This window comes from Podarcis bocagei, assembly GCF_964188305.1.
Source record: "Podarcis bocagei genome assembly, chromosome: 6".
NCBI lineage: Eukaryota > Metazoa > Chordata > Lepidosauria > Squamata > Lacertidae > Podarcis > Podarcis bocagei.
In genome coordinates, this window is record NC_138130.1 from 85,210,128 (window position 1) to 85,227,752 (window position 17,625).

The following is a 17,625-nucleotide window of genomic DNA, read 5'->3' on the forward strand; positions in this document are numbered from 1 at the left end:
TTCACATAGGCACACACATGGTAAAACATCTAAATGCCTGACACTGATAATACAGTTATAGGCAGCAAACTGTTTTGTAGGTATAGAAAATAGCTTACAATCCAGGTGGAAACTTTAGTCGCACATGACCCACATTCTACAAAGCTATCTGCCCCTTGATATCCCCCGCTCCCAAATCATAGTTAGAAGACTGCTAAAAGGATGTGTATCCACAAGTCGTTTGAGTGACCACCACTCACACATGCACCCTGGGCCAGTGCCCCTTCCCTGAACACTTAGAGAATGTGGGAGTTGAGATATTTGCGCTATTTACTGCAGAGAACTTGGGTAAGAGGTGGACAGTTTCTCTGCACTTGAACACGGAAAGGAAAGGAGTGGTTTCTCTGTCTGTGGGCTGGGCTTTTGCAAAAGGTACAAGCAGTGCTTTGCTGCCTCCCTCCTGCAACAGCCTAGCATAAAGGCAGAGATCCCTCCCATCTCCTGAATTGCAGAGAACTCAGAGGGGCACAGTTCTTTTTATTATTACTGCAAGGGGAGGGGTAAGTGGACGCCAAAAATAATGGCAGGTTATGACGAGAAAATAAGCAACTTGGGTTCCTACTTATAGGCTGCACCAGTTGATTGGCAATGTAGGAAGAACATTTATATTATGACGTCAGCTTGTGACACTGCTGGTGCAGCAGCTGATGGACCCCAGTTTAAGTGATTCTTTGTTGCTGCAACAATTTTAGGATTGGATCAGTAAGTCTCAGCAAGTTCAGCAGGGCTAATCTGATTTATACACAAATATGGCAGCGTTAAATGGTTTCTAGATAATACCCTTATGTTTAACAGTGTGCTTTTAATTTATAGCGTGAGGAATTCAAATTGTATTCTCTGTTGAGAACACTGGGCAGCCAGTCGCCAAATGGACTTCCAGCAAATTCAAATTTCCATGCAAAACAGTCAAAAGCCTCGCCAGGTATTTAAACAAGCAAGTTTTGGCCTAGATTAAATTATTAGGCGCGCATGTTGTTGTTTTTTGACAAAGACTGAATCTTAAAGTTAACACAAGAGGGACACGCCAAATCAATTTACAATTTAACAACCACAGAGAAAGACACAAACCTGCTCTCTAGAAGCAAAGCAGCAAGTGTCACTTGGTAGATTTCAATTATTTCAGTAAGTGGCACTGCAAACGCAGCACAAGCAACATTCACATCTAATCCAATATTATGCTTCTCACAATAGCCAGAGCAGATTGCCTTAGGAGAAACCTTAATACTCTCCCCTCCCCTCCCCTCCCTGGCCCCACTGCCTTTTTAGTATTATGCAGGGAGCTAGATTTTCTATGACATCAGCTTTTATCAACAGGCCCCGAGGCAAAACTACTGTTCACCTCTGCGACCATCCTCTAGTTGGAGGAAGGCACACTTCTTATTCAAGCCCATCTAACGGAAGCTTGCAAAACCCAAAGAGCTGAACAGTAATTAAGGCTGAGAGTTTTACCTATGTAACAAAATCACTAGTGGAAAAAATATTTTAAAATTCTTAAGTTGCTTTTGGTTGCAGAAAGAATATTTGGCTGTATCCAATGGGATTCTGCTTCCATGACTCCCATTCTCTCTTGTCCTAATGTCCTCCTGCCACATTTGCTGCAGAAGGTCTCTCCCTGAAGGCAAATTTGAGGTGAACAGGGTAGGAGGCTGCAAACATAACTATGCATAATTTCTAGTCAGTGCATGAAGTGGCTAAGAACCACATGGTTGTATTTGCTAGATAGACATAGTTAGATCATGCCCCCTCTCCTCTGGAGAGAAAGTGAAGCTTCTTTCTCCTTCCTCTCTCTCTTCTCTCTGCATCATGTAAGCCATGAGAAGGACATGTCTGTGCTTATTCCCAAGCACAGACTGCATGTTTGAAGTGACTTTTCTATCCAATGCTATTCTGCCTGTATTATCCTTGCTGTTGCACGGAACAATGTAGGATACAGATCTTGAATCTGTAAGTAAAGAATTTTAAACTTACTTAACAGTGTGGTTTGCTCGCTGCAAGAGGTAGAAAGAGATTGGCTGTTGTGTGCAGCTGAACAGGTTAAAAAGGCTTAACAACCTATATTCCCAATGCTGTCCTGTGTTGCTTATTTTTATGAGGTTAATACCCTGATACTGGGGCTCTCTGTGTGCTTGCCCTGCATTTTGAATCCAGGCATCCAGCCGGTTCTTCTGTTGTTCACCCACACATGTGGGTCCATAGGGGTTCATATACAGATTCTCCATCATATCCCAAGCCCTGTTGGCTTGCACTAGCCAGGACAGAATGAGGATAACGACTTACCTCCTCCCCATCATGCAGAGATACCCCCCTTTATTCTCCTCTTGCCACTGGTTGCAATGGAGCGGGGGATTATTTGCACCTGCACCAGGCTTGAGAGAATCCAAAACCTGACTGTTCCACCCCTGTTCAGTTCTCAGAACTCTCCATTTCAGGCTCTAGTGCTTGCTACTGGCAGGGCCTGATAGTAGCGGCAGAGCTGTCTGTGCCAAACTTTATTGACTGAAAGTTCTGGACGTTTACATTCCCCAATCCTAGCCTTGTTTACTTGAAAATACTTCAAAGTGAGCGCATAAGTTTGCAGCCTTAGCCTTATCTTACTTTGATTGCTTACATGTGCACAAGGATAGGCAAACAAATGCCTCTCTGGGTTTCTACGCCAGTATTATTCTGCAAAGCATGTCTAAGGTTTCAGGTTATGATCTGAGGTTGTAGAAGTCGTATTTAGCGCAAACTAATCACTTTAAGGGTTACAATATCCATCAGTATAGATGCTCGTTCAGGAAACAGAGATTTCAACATGGAAAAAAAATAACACTTTGTAATAATGTTACAATAATATTTGTAAGTGTTCAAGCCCACAGCAAGAGCTGAGTTTTGAAGGAAGGTCTAGCAAACCAAAATTCAACACACCGTCTGCTACGCTGGACCTGTTCTGAACATACACTGGTGAAAGTATATATTGTTTATTTTTATTTATAATTTTCATTTATATACAGTCATGCCTCGGGTTGAAGTAGCTTCAGCATAAATATTTTCGGGTTGCGCTCCGTGGCGACCCGGAAGTAACGGAGCGCGTTACTTCCGGGTTTCGGCGCTTGCGCATGCACAGACGCTCAAAATGACATCGCGCGCATGCGCAGAAGCAGCGAAACGTGACCCGCGCTGTCGCGTCTTACGTTTACTTCAGGATGCGAACGGGGCTCCGGAACAGATCCCGTTCGAATCCAGAGGTACCACTGTACGTTACAACCATTATTTAACCATAATTTTAACATTTTCAATTTCAACTCCCTTCCCCTTTCTGCATTTCCTTACATTTGTTTTCGACCTATCCTGCATACTCCAAATTGCCTTAACTTATTCTTTTAATCATCTATTCTCTTATATACATTTTTGAAACTGCATGTTTTTTTACAATAATCCTGCCAATGTCTTGATCTGTTTACAGTTTGCTTGTAACCTACTGTTTCTACATTCTATAAATGTAGCAGCGACCATTTCTCAACCAAGGGTTGTCTCAGAGGTCCAATGAGATACGAAGTCAGTCCTTTAGATCAGGGCAAAACTGTCAGACAACTGTCAAGGCATTCCTCCAAGTAAGCTCGCCTCAGCAAACAAATGTGAAAAATATATTCGGTGACCCTTTATAATCAACATGTACTTTTACTTTTGAGTAGAAAATATCCTTTGAAATAAATTCAGATTTAAGCTTTCTGATGTCTAGAAATACCTTCACCAAACCCAGACTTAAAGTGGTGGGGAAGACGCACATTTTTCTGAATTATACATATGCCCCCTGCCATTCTAATACTTCAAATGACTATAAATGGGAGATTATACAAAAAGCCTCTTTGTTAAAGTTTACTTTATGCATAATGATCAGTTTCTATTAAAGAAAATAATAGATCATCTGCAAAATCTCTGCTGATTTATTCAGATTCCCAAACTTTATCCTGCTATTTTCCATCACAAAATAGAATATGAAGAGTGTATATTAATTAGGGTGAGAGCCCTTCAATAAAGTATTTCTTGTACGCCACTTAAACATGCACAGACATTGCCCTGCCAACTTGTGTTCAAACCTCACAACTTCTGTCAGGGCTTCTCTCCCCTCAATCCCAGCTGTCCTTTTCTCTTCCTCTCTTATGAATAGGAATGCAAAATCATATATTTATGACTGTAGGCAACAACACAAAAACATTCAGCTCGGTGGGACTGGCTCGTGAATTAACATGCATTGGATTGTGCTGTTAAAATCTAAATAATGTAGTGTATGCTACTGAGATGCTATATTTTAATTTTTTTTTACAAGCATTCCAAAATGAGTAATTTCCATGTACAAGTCTGAATACAACACTCGAACCATACAAGGTTCACTTTCAGAGCAATCCTAAGTGGAGTTTGGAGAAGCACTTTTTCTTGTCATTTTCACTATACCAGATCCAGCTTGGTGTAGCTGCGGAGTCTTCAGAGGTTTGAACCCCGTCTATCCAAGGCGACTGGCACCACAACCCCAATGGGCAACCCTTGTCTCAACGACAGCAGTAAATCACCAACACACCTTCATAACCCCTTCAGTCATTCACATGGGGAGGTCATGACTGCACTCCTAACTGAACTGATTGGATACAGAAAATATTTCAGTTTCACTATTTTAGCTATGAGAAGATATTTCAGAAACTTATACAGCACATAAAATTAATATGCTTTTTTGTTCTCGTTATTAAATATGGTCAAACATGCTAAAATATTCTCAATTAATGTAGGAAATTAGAATTTTTTCTGATTCAAATTTTGCCTGAAGACCTAGATAATTGATTTTTGCTGCTTTAGCATTGTATTTATGCTGCTTCTAATAGTCAAAAAATTATCTCAACCAAAATTGATTTGAAGATCAATTTACCCAACATATTTAAGATTACATGGAATCTTTCTTGTCTTGTTGAATAATCTGTTTACTGTCAGCACATCACAAAGTTTCTCTGCAGAAAACTGAGCACGCAAAATCACATTCAGAATATTTATTAGATATTTGCATTTATGTACACCTTCTATTCCTCTCTCTTCTGTTCTCGACTCAACCGTACTTCTTAAAAAGTTCACACTTGCCAGCTTCCTGACAATGATAAATGCATTTGGAAACCATTCCCCCAAAACTAGAAATGGCAATTCAATTAACATCAATATATATTAATTTTTACAACATCTTGCATTGCAGAGAGATGACATTCAAGCGTTTCTTTACTCTACCAATCCCGACTATCAACAGATGGTTGGTGGACCAGTGTTAATAAAAGCTGTTTCTTATAAAAGAAGGGGGAGTTCAGTGGGTTTTTTTAAAAAAAAAACTTACCCATTTTTCTGTACCCATGGGAGAAACCTACACATTTCTGAGTGCTCTTCAGCTGCACTGAGATAAACACTGTAAGTGCTAAATGAACAGCATGGCGTGTAGATCTTATCAAGATTTTAAGAGTACTTATCACCAGAAGCTGATGGGCTGTCTTTTTTCACAGGCAAATGAAATATAACTGTAAATGAGCTATAGCTAATGGTATATGCAATATATTGCAGGTAGTTCCTTCGATTCTGATCTAAAACTTCTAACTATTGCATTCCTTTTCTGTCATATTTCTGAAAGCTAAGATAATAGCACTGCCACCTCATTGCAAGACACTTCACTAAACAACCGTCTCTTTTAGTATCCCAAGTTAAGAGTTCAGCATCAGTATCAAATATGAAGTCAGTCTGTAGTGGGCTGTGCCACCCTCTCCAATGTTTAATAATGGCTTGTATCTAATCTAGTGCTCAGGATGTCCATTTCCCCTAAATCTCTTCTGGGGTTTCCCCCAAGCCCTTCAGAGCAGGTTTGGGGAGGATGCCTGGTGCACCCAGGGAGAGAACGGGGAAAGTCCCATTGTACAAGTGGAACTCCTTGCACTGATGGGGCGATTATGTAGCGTGGCACTGGATTCAAGCCAATGCTTCCCGTTATCAAATAACAGTCTGTTTTAGGCTTTATTCAGGTTCGCAGCTAATCTAAAACTGGTTTTTGTCAAGGTGTGGTTCTGCAAAATGAGGACCTGCCTTTTGCACACACTCCCTCCTGCCCTCTCAAAAGCAATTTCCCCTTCCACCCCCTTCCCAATATTAATGTGTCTTTTTTTAACCAGATGAAATTCACCATTTACAAACAAAACAAAAAAAAGGAGGGGGGGGAGGTTCTGCATAACCATGGCTTGCAAACCCAATTCAAACTTTGGTTTCAACCCCTGGTTTACATAGCATAGCTGGTTTTACTTATGGTTTGTGTCAGTGGTCATTTAGTGAGTGGGTAGTTGAATATGGCCATCTTCTTTCTTTTGTATCATGTCTTGTGGATTGCGTAAAGGTAAAGGGACCCCTGACCATTTGGTCTAGTCGTAGCCAACTCTGGGGTTGCGGCGCTCATCTCGCTTTATTGGCTGAGGGAGCCGGCGTACAGCTTCCGGGTTATGACTAAACCGCTTCTGGCGAACCAGAGCAGCGCACGAAAATGCCGTTTACCTTCCTGCCGGAGCGGTACCTATGACGTGCTTTTGAACTGCTAGGTTGGCAGGAGCAGGGACCGAGCAACGGGAGCCCCCCCCCCCGTTGTGGGGCTTTGAACCGTTGTCCTTCTGATCGGCAAGTCCTAGGATCTGTGGTTTAACCCACAGCACCACCTGCGTCCCTGTGGATTGCATACCCCTATGTAAATCGTGTTTTGGCAGAATGCACCTGCGAGTAGAGCATGTGCAATGTTTTCTATGGGGCTCTCTGTGTTTGCAAGCGTCTGAAAAAACACATGTTCCTTGTCTCCATAAATGCTTGTCTTAACTGACTTCTGCACACATTTGGCTCTCTGCAAGGTGGTATTCTGCTTTCCTGCTTTGTTTTTAAAAAAGGACAGACAGCAGGCAGGCTAGTAATTTTGTGTGCGTTTTTTGCAAGGTTGTCCTAAGATAGAACTCAGGGGAGCTTAACTGAATCCGTTTGGCAGGCTGGATTCTCATGCGTCCAGCTGCCTCAGGCCATGCTGACAGGATGTGGGGCAGTCCATCTGGCAGTCACCTGATACTACAATGCCTGTCGGGTGAAGCACTTCCTTTGCAACAGTGTTTGCTCCACCTGAGGTTTCCTAAGCGGCGTTGATCCCATACAGGGCTTGTACTTGGCATCAAACTTTTAGAGGAACAACCAGGAGCACAGCTTAAGGCTCTCAATTGTTGCTTTGCAGCTGAGGCTTTACCTGCCCCACACCTAACATAATTATAATAGCTTTGCAGGCCAAATAGGACCCCTGTCATGGGTAATTTGGTCCATGGACAGGTTCCCCATGCCTGATACAATGGGTATAAGCATTATCATCAGCAGAAGCAAAAGCAGCAACTTCAAATATGCCCAGAAGCATAAAATGCTACAATCCTGTATTTGTTTACTTGGAAGTAAGTTAACTGAGCTCAATATGCCTTCCTTATGGTGAGAGATGCACTGCATTGCACTGAAAGAGCTTTATGGACTAGATGACTCTGCAACTTAGGATAGTAACAACATGATGGGAAATGTTCTCCATTAAGGTGTTAACACCCAAGATAGCAGACTGCCCTAAGTTATCATTCAAGGATTTCAGGTAAAACATAACAAGTAGACATGCCTAAGATTGGGATGTTAATGTACTTTCTGTTGTACTGGCTGCTAGCTGGCTTCTGGACATATTTCAAGGAGGAAATCTGACTCTTTAATTGGGGCCTTAACAAGAGATTAAGGCTTCTTTGTAGACTATAAATGAAGATTTTATATGACCTATGTTATTACTGTCCCTTTAAAAACTTTGGAATGTTTTCTCGTGGTCAGATTTATTTCCCCAATTCTTTACAATAGAAAGCTTCTAAAAGGTTAGTCTCAAGGAACCATCAATCATATTCATTTCTCATTACTGAAAATTTAGATTTAGGCAAGTGCCAAAAGGAGAAATTTGGAGCATTAATTTTACTTGCAAAGAAACAGAAAACAATTCTTTCAATTCCCCATATTCTACTGAAATCCTTTAAAGCACAAAATCCTCCATAGTTTGAGTTTCCAACATCACCTGCTTATACAGATATCCCTTTCGAACAACATAAACAATCAAATTTGGTTTCTCTGTGAACTAAATAGAAATGATAATAGTTTCCATCAACTCAGCTGAACCATTAATTTTTACTTAAATAGTCTAAGCATTACAATTAACAAGTAACCCAGTGAAATTCTAGAATTTATAAAGCAACTGAGTCGCAGCCCCTTGATCACAGTAGAAATACACACATTTGTTAGGAAACGGTTCTCAGTTGTGTGTTCTAGCCAAGAGCTGTGGATGAAAGAAAGAAAACTCAACATGCTTGTGGTGAATTTATTTATGGAGCTGTTTTCTGCATGCTCTTAGTTGTTGGGTTCATATAGAAATCTTTTCTAATAACATCTGAAGGACTAGCTATTCAGCTGACATTAGGGACTGCCAAAATGAATTAGAAAATACAGTCAGAATAACTAATTGCATTTTTTAAGCATCTTGGTAAACAGCAGGCCCACTGCTGTAAATACTTGTCAACTCAGGGCTTAAACCACTTAGATCACCACTGTATAAACCACAAAGATACTGGGTTTTTCCCATCACCAGCACAGCTATATTTACATATTAATTTTGCACATACAGTGCTTTTCAAGACCAGCATGGGTCCCTTCCTGCCACATCTCAGATGTTCTTACCTAGCTGAATGGATTTCAGGACAAACGGACCACCATACTGGATGCTAGGATCTCGTTCTCTGGAATTCCATCCCATTGAACTTGCAAGAATCGTCTTGTGAGAAAATGTGGGCTACTGATCACCATATGGAAAACACAGCGTAGGTTGTGCATATGAATATTCCTGTAAAAGAATAAACCACAAGGAAATAAGGTAGTTGATATGCTTTCGCTGAAGCTTATGCAAAATACCTTGGTTTCGTCTTCAGTTATGCAGGGGAGGAAATTGAAATTCTACCGCAAATAAAAATAACCTTGATGACACAAAGTACGAATCCACTTAACTTTCACAATGGTTTTTTGCCTTGATCAAAAAGTTTAAAATAGAAAACAAGTATCCTGGACAATAAGTTCTTACACCTCAAACACTAACTCTGATGTAGCCATTCCATCGAGCTATAACAGAGGGAGAGGAGCTAGTGCAGGGCCTCTTCATTGGCTCAGCTGAGGGTCCATCAACTTTGGATCCTCCTCTCTTTGATTTTTTCTGTTTATACAGGAACCCCCTAAGAGCTAGTACTTGGATTTGCTTTGTTTTCCTCCTCCCTTCCAATCACTTGTGCCATGTATTTTAGATTGGAAGCCCAAGGGCAGGTTTTTATTACTGATATTTGTAAGCCTGGGAGCCTTTTGTCTTTAGGGTGAAGTGTGTATACTTCAATAAATAAAAGAAAAACCTTGCCCCATGCCCTTTCCTCTCTATCTGGGGAAATACCGTATTTTTTGCTCTATAAGACTCACTTTTTTCCTCCTAAAAAGTAAGGGGAAATATGTGTGTGTGTTATGGAGCGAATGCAGGCTGCGCAGCTATCCCAGAAGCCAGAACAGCAAGAGGGATTGCTGCTTTCATTGTGCAGCGATCCCTCTTGCTGTTCTGGCTTCTGAGATTCAGAATATTTTTTTCCCTTGTTTTCCTCCTCCAAGTCTTGTGGTCTGGTGCGTCTTATAGAGTGAAAAATATGGTATATGTTTCACATATTATAGTTTCACCATGTTATACAAAGTGAAGATGTCAGGGAATAAGAAGGATTTTTTCCAAACAACAACAACAACAACAACAACAACAATTTAATAAGATTTATTGTACCTTGCCCATCTGACTGGGTTGGGGCAACCAAAGAGGCAGTGTTTAAAGAACTGATCATCACTTGCCAATTCCCAATTACATAAGCAGTGGCCAAACATGTTTAGGATTGCAGAATCACAACCTGGTCATCAGGTTATAACAGAGAGACAGATGAGACTTCTGAGCCAACACAATCGGGATAGGGTTGCAAGTTTTAAGTTGCCAGACCCTCAAAATGTACACGTAGGATCAGGCCATATTACAGATGAACATATGAAGCTGCCTATATGGCTCAGAATATATGGCTCCTCCTCTCTGGCAGGACTTCAAAAAGTCTTGGAGACAGAAGGGCTCAGGAAGATCTATCCAATGATGCTCAAGGTCTTATGCTTGCATGCACGCATAATATGCATACTCTTATCGAGCCATGGGCTTTCCCTTTAGCTATCACATTTCTAACCACTGAGGATACTTGCATGTTGCAGATTCAGATAAACATTTGAGGCAGTTACTGAAACAGTACAGTTGCACCTTGGTTCCCAAACGCTGAAAACCCGGAAGCAGGTGTTCCAGTTTTCAAACGTTTTTCGGAAGCTGAATGTCCGATGCGGCTGTTGGCTATTGTTTCCAGGGCACCTGCACCAATCAGAAGCTGTGCCTCGGTTTTTTGAACATTTTGGAAGTCAAATGGACTTCCAGAACGGATTAAGTTTGGCGCTTTTGTTTTTGCTGTTTATTTTGCATTTTTGTTTTTGAGGCTTTTTTGGTTAATTTGTTTTTGTGACTGTGTGGAACCCTGTTCAGCTACCGATTGGTTGGTTGGTTGGTTGGTTGGTTGGTTGGTTGACTGTGGAAAGGGATAAAAGCTCCCCATCCAAACAGTGACTATCATTAGTGCAGGTAAGATTTTTTTTTATCATCTACAATACTGTCTTGTTTATTTTATGAATCAGTGGTCTCGTTAGATAGTAAAATTCATGTTAAATTGCTGTTTTAGGGGTTGCTTTTAAAAGTCTGGAACAGATTTGCATTACTTTCTATGGGTAAGGACGACTTGGTTTTGGAACGCTTTGGTTTTGGAATGGACTTCCAGAACAGATTAAGTTTGAGAACCAAGGTAACACTATAATTTGAGGCAGGAGGGATGATCACAAGTTTGAACACAGTGACCCAAAACAGACACGTGGAGAAACTGACACCCTTCAACTCCTGGCTCAAATGAAATGTCATTTGTTTCCCTACAGGTGGAGACCCATGTTGATCCCACCCCGGAGCAAAATGCAAAAATGCTTTTTATAATAATAATAATAATCATCATCATCATTATTATTATTATTTATACCCTGACCATCTGGCTGGGTTTCCCCAGCCACTCTGGGTGGCCTCCAGCAAAAAATATTAAAAATACAATAAAACATCAAGCATTAAAAACATCTCTAAACAGGTCTGCTGCCTTTAGATGTCTTTTAAAAGTCAGATATTGACTTTTGATGGGAGGGCATTCCACAGGGAAGGTGCCATTACTAAGAAGGCCCTCTGCCTAGTTCCCTGTAACTTGGCTTATCGCAGTGAGTGAACCGGCAGAAGGCCCTTGGCGCTGGACCTCAGTGTCCGGGCAGAACAATGTGGGTGGAGATGCTCCTTCAAGTATACTGGGTCGAAGCCATTTAGGGCTTTAAAGGTCAGCACCAACACTTTGAATTGTGCTCGGAAATGTACTGGGAGCCAATGTAGGTCTTTCAGGACTGGTGTTATATGGTCTCGGCGGCCACTCCCAGTCACCAGTCTAGCTGCTGCATTCTGGATTAGTTGTAGTTTCTGGGTCACCTTCAAAGGTAGCCCCATGTAGAGCGCATTGCAATAGTGCAAGCAGGAGATAGAGCGTGCACCACTCTAGTGAGACAGTCTGTGGGCAGGTAGGGTCTCAGCCAGTGTACCAGATGGAGCTTGGACACAGAATTGACCTGCGCCTCCATGGACAGCTGTGAGTCCAAAACAACTCCCAGGCTGCACACCTGGGGCACAGCAACCCCATTCAGGACCAGGGAGTCCTCCACACCTGCCCTCCCCCTATCCCCCCAAAACAGTACTTCTATCTTCAACCTTAATCTGTTAGCTGTCATCCATCCTCCAACTGCCTCCAGACACTCACACAGGACCTTCACCGCCTTCACTGGTTCTGATTTAAAAGAGAGGTAGAGCTGGGTATCATCCGCATACTGATGAACACCCAGCCCAAATCCCCGATGATCTCTCCCAGCAGCTTCATATAGATGTTAAAAAGCATGCGGGAGAGGACAGAACCCTGAGGCACCCTACAAGTGAGAGCCCAGGGGTCTGAACACTCATCCCCCCCACCACTTTCTGCACATGGCCTAGGAGGAAGGAGCGGAACCACTGTATAACAGTGCCCCCAGCTCCTCGAAACGGTCCAGAAGGGTGTTATAGTCGATGGTATCAAAGGCCACTGAGAGATCCAGCAGAACTAGGAAACAGCTTTCACCTTCATCCCTAGCCCACCGGAGATTATCAACCAGCGCGACCAAGGCAGTTTCAGTCTCATGATGAAGCCTGAATCCCGATTGGAAGGGATCCAAATGGTCTGCATCCTCCAGGCGTGCCTGGAATTGTTCAGCAACCACCAGCTCAATCCTCTTACCCAAGAATGGAATATTTGAGACTGGGCAATAGTTGGCCATATAAGTAGATTTGGGGTAGGGCAGTAAATATGAAGAAAGATAGTGATTGTATTGTATTTGGGTAGTTATATTTGGTGCAGAAAAACTGACTGACCTTACAAAACCACCATTCGCCACACTGACTTTCATCCATCAAACCAGCTCTGATGTTGAATCAGTGGAAACAGAGTTTATTTCATAAGGTATGTGAAAGAATAAGCTCATCTAGCTCAGCCTTACACTTTCTAAAAGCATTTGCCTCTACCTAAACATGCAACAGCTGGGCAGTCAATCCTGAAAAGGGGAAAAAATACATGTGCCACAGGGCTAATTAAGTAAGTAATGCATGTCTACTTGTATGCTCAGATAGCACAAAAAACCCAGATCGATCTCCTGTTTAGATTTCTGCCATCTGCTCATGATTGCAATGAATCACCCAGCTACTTCACCGCCTGTTTAAAGCAGTTTGATTCTGGTAGGCATATACAATAAATCTGGATGCCTTGTTTCTGGATTCCACATGAGGTATCAAGATCTGTAAAACTAAAATTACGGTAATAGCTAATATAATTATGAAAATGCTTGCAAGATCCCAAGACCCAATGCAGATTGTGAACAAACAAAACCACAGTAACCCTGGGCTGATTTTTAAAAAGTTCTCTTAGATATATACTTTCCCAACAACAACAGAACTGGGAGAAATAAAATTCTGTCCCTTGAGCTCCAAATGAAGCTATCTGAAGGGTTTTTACTGCACAGAAGAAAGTAAAAAAAGACAAATAAAGAAACTATCCAATTATGTTGAGTAATTATTGACAATTAAACAACAGCAGAACATGAACTTTGGGGATTCATCACAGTTGTCGTTTTTTAAACCTAAGGAACATACCTTTTTAAAGACAAAAGACTAGAGGCACTACAGTTGAAAGAAATATTTATGAGAAAACCTTTCAGCTCAAATCATGAAATATTTACAATAATTGCAGATGCAGTTCTCACCAACTTAACTGAAATTCATTATACAGTATTGAACTTTTATCCATACAAAAAGTATCAGCAAATGGCATCTCAAATATTTGAGAGTCCTGTATATAATTTCACAAGATGAGACTTCCAATTATCATTCAGAACAGCAAGCAACTCTCAAAAACTGCATAAATACAATGTTTAATAGTGCTATTAATCAGTTGGATACATATTTTTACTATTGATTTTTACTCCTAAAATAGTCACACTTTAAAATAGTATATACATTAGCCTCAAAAGAACTTGTTAAAAATATTGAGTAGTGTTATACTTTTTATTCAGAGTAGACCTACTGAAATTAATGGAACGAACTTAGTCATGTTTGTTAATATCAACGTGTAGCACAGCTAGCCATTGAGTTAGAATCATATTTGCCACATTCCAACTCTCTCAGAACTAGATACCAATTAAGACTGTGGTTCTATACACAAACCTATCTAAGAGTAAGTCCCACTGAAGTCAATGGAGTTTACTTCTGAGTAAATATGTATGGACTGCATTGATCACCTGTGTGTTCTGTGTATGAAGAAACACTAATCATTCTGTTTTAGTTCTTGAAAGGGGATGGAATGTTGAAATATAATCTATTTATTCAATAATTCTGTCATTTAGATACTGGGTCCCCCTGATTTTCACACAGCCACAGAGGAAATACGGTTGTGGGCAGAATGTTGTGCTGGCTAAGGAAATTCAAGACTTCAGTTATGAGTTTGCTAGGTGGCTTTGAACAAGTTATACTCTCTCGGGTCTGATTCACAATTTGCATTCTGCCACAATATCAACACATGTGCACCAAATCAGTGCATGCACATTTACAAATACTGTTTTATCACATTGTAAATGGAAACACTAGCTTTTTATCCTACCCTTCCTCCAAGAAGCTCAGGTTGATTTATCTGTTCCCTCACCTCTATTATCCTCACAACAAACCTATGAAGTAATTCAGAATGAGATGGGCTGCAAAATCCCACATTGAATTTCAGGGCTGAGTGAGGTTTTAAAAATGGATTCCCCAAACCAACTACTGTCACCTGCACCTCACTGATTATCAGTAGGAAAATATACCCAAGGTATCCAAGAGGAAAAAGTTGAGTGTGACCTACTTTGCAGGATAGCTGTGTGCCCCTAACAGCCCAATTTAATAATGAATTCAATAGGGCTTACTTCCAAGTATGTGAACATTCAGGATTTCTGCCCACCAGTACAATCCTATAACCAGACTCACTAAGAAGAAAATTAATAATAATAATAATAATAATAATAATAATAATAATAATAATAATGTAAATGATGATGATAATAACAATAACAACTTCATTGTGACATACTCCTATCCAAATACTGTTTAGGCTTATACTATAAAACACAGTTCCTTGGTGGAGAGGCGAGCAAGTCCTCAAATAAAGGAATCAAAGGACTTAAGAAGCGGGAGCGGGGGGAAAGCAAATAAATTCATTTTGAAGCGAAATAGCCTGACCGGGAGGAGGGGGCCTGGGAAAATCCTAGGAAAGAAAAAAACCAAAACCCTAAAAACTTTCCGGGGGAGCTGAAGGGGTGGGAAATGCCGGTTAGCGGGTGGCGGAGAAAAAAAGAGGGAAGGCTTCATTGTCCAGTCCCTGAGCTAAATATGAGAGGCTCGGGAAACGGTCTCTCACCTTCCTCAAATTCAAGGCGAAGCGGCCCTTTCCCCCTCCTCTTCCTCCCCGCCCCCCGGAGGGGCTGCAACCCGGCCTCTGTCCGCGCCACGACCTTTCGCGGCCGGGGGTCCGGGGAAAGCTCCCCTACGCGACCCCGAGGAGTCGCCGGCGCTCGCCTCGGCCTTGCGAAACCACCGGCGCTCTCCCGGCTGGGCCTCCGCAGGACCGCCTCCCGCCTGCCCAGTCGCAACGGGAAGAGTCTCCCGGCGGCCTCGGCTTTCACTCGCCACCCGGACAGGGTCACCCGGGGAAGGGGAAGCCCGCGGCCTCCTCGGCTCCAGACGCCGCCCCCGTCGCCAGGGCCTCGTTCGCCCCACAGGAGCAGCAGCGGCGGCGGCGGCCTTCCTCGGCCAGACACCTCCCCGCGGAGCCACCTGCTAGGAAGGGGGCAGCTATAATAAACCAGGGGGAAGGGCCCCATGGCGTCCGCCTCCCTCTCCTCTCTTGCTCTCGCCATGGGGGCTTTCAGTGGAGCGCTCCCCATGTAAAGTGCCCCAAACCCCCACAAAAAGTGAGCCACGGTCCTAGGCGCGGTGGGAGGGGGGTACACACACAACAACATTTGTGGTGGTGACCCAAGCGTTGGTGTGGTTGAGGCACTCTCTGCACATGCTCCAAGGCCAGGGGGCTGAGCTCTGGCACATGCAGCCCATCCCTTGTTTGCCACACGTACAGACTCCAGTGACACACCAAGAATGAATGAAGCAACCCAGCATTACTACCCTCTGAGACTGCACTCTGAAATTACTGGCGGAGATCATATATTCTTATTCTTATTATGCTTAGGGCATGGTTTGAAAGCCCACTCGCCCTGCCTGTCCACACCACTACACTCATTCACCCAATGTTGGGTGCGCGCCCTTACCCGCCGACGGCCACACACTCCCTGCCACCCAGCCCATGCCTTGCCCTTCTCTGCTGCCCGCCTTCAGGATCCCAAATGTTGCTTTTACCCTATAACCCGTCACGCGCCAGAAGATTCCTTTGCATTCCCACGAACTGGATCCCTGGAAGCTTTTAGATTTCCCTCTGCCGAACCTTCCCCCCCCCCGCCTGATCTCCGTCCACGTCCAGGACTTCCCCCACATTTTCTGTACGCCCCAGCCTGCCAGAAAAAACTTCAGTCTCCCCACTGATCTCTCAAAGCACACAGACCCACCCCATAAGCAGGCTTCTAAATCACCTCACCAGCCCCCTCGCCCCAAACTTATCCAGCCCCAGCAATTCTGCCCCCCTCTCCTACCTTGCTGTACGCCCCCACCTCCAAACAGCTCCCCTTACCTATGGGTCTCTCTGCTTCCATCATCCTCTTCCCTTGGATTCTCATGGGAGTCGTCCAGCCCTTCGATCCTTTCTGCCAGTGCTCGAATTACATACGGCGGACCTCTTGTGGGGATGCTTTTTTTTAAAAAAGCTATGGGAGGGTCGGGATTTGGTTAAAATTTGGAAGAATAAAGAGGTGGGGCTTGCAGACGGAGCACCCCGCACCCCTCACGGCACCTGCCCCCATCCCAATAATTCCTCATCCCGCTCTTATCCGAAAAAAAGCCCAAAGCGAGTCCTTACTGAACGTGGGAACCCAAACTGGCTCGTGTCAGCAGCAGATTCCGGGGGACCTTTTTAAATGCTCTCTCCTGTAGCGCCCAGAGCTCTGGGACAAGCCTCTCTCCTTCTTCCCTGCGAGGCATCATGCTGGCTTCTTTGCTTCCTCTCATGCCGCCGTTTAGTAAAAGGAGGCTTCCTCTTTGCCAAGGAAAGGCAGTGCTCAAAAGCTGCTCTCTCAGCTCAGTGCTAAACCTCCTCCTGCTGGAGGGAGGTTGGTAAGAATTGCATCCCAACACAAATGCTGACAAAGTGACAACATAGCGGGGTGCCTGGCGTAGGGTGGGGTGTGGGGTGGGGAGAGACTGGCACCCTAAGACGTCTGTGGCGGCTTGTTAGAGCTAAAGCCCATCATTTGTTTTTAGCATCAGTGCTCACTTACGGATTGCAAGAGAAAAGAAACTGCTTTTCTTTCTGCATTAACAAATCCTCTTCTTTCCCTAGGGCTGGATGACCCTCAGGGGCATCACTGTCAACTTTCTCCTTTTTTAAAGGGAAATTCCCTTCTTCCCAATAGGATTCCTCACGAGAAAAGGGAAAAGTTGACAGCTATGCTCGGGGGTACCTTCCAATTCTACAATCTATGAAACCGGTCCCTCAAAGCTGGAAGTAAGAAGAGCACAGCTCTAGATCAGAGGGCGTGTCGTCCAAGTAGCATTGAGCCAGGTCGAGCTCAGCTCACGCATATAGCAAAGGGATCAGGCAGCTGGACCCA

The 17,625-nt window shown here is 43.2% G+C and overlaps 1 protein-coding gene across 6 annotated transcripts in view; it reads right to left on the reverse strand.

Annotated features, from left to right (window-relative positions):
• ZC3H12C (zinc finger CCCH-type containing 12C) overlaps positions 1-16,335 on the reverse strand; it is a 48,960-nt gene extending 32,625 nt beyond the window's left edge. Inside the window, exons 1-2 of one of the 6 annotated variants that reach the window (XM_081199351.1) lie at positions 16,262-16,335; positions 8,803-8,965 (exon numbers count right to left, since the gene is read on the reverse strand). The gene's annotated coding sequence lies outside the window, so the exon portion shown is untranslated. The other 5 variants (XM_081199350.1, XM_081199352.1, XM_081199353.1 and 2 more) reach the window with 5 other exon arrangements.
• Positions 16,336-17,625: the final 1,290 nt, after the last annotated feature.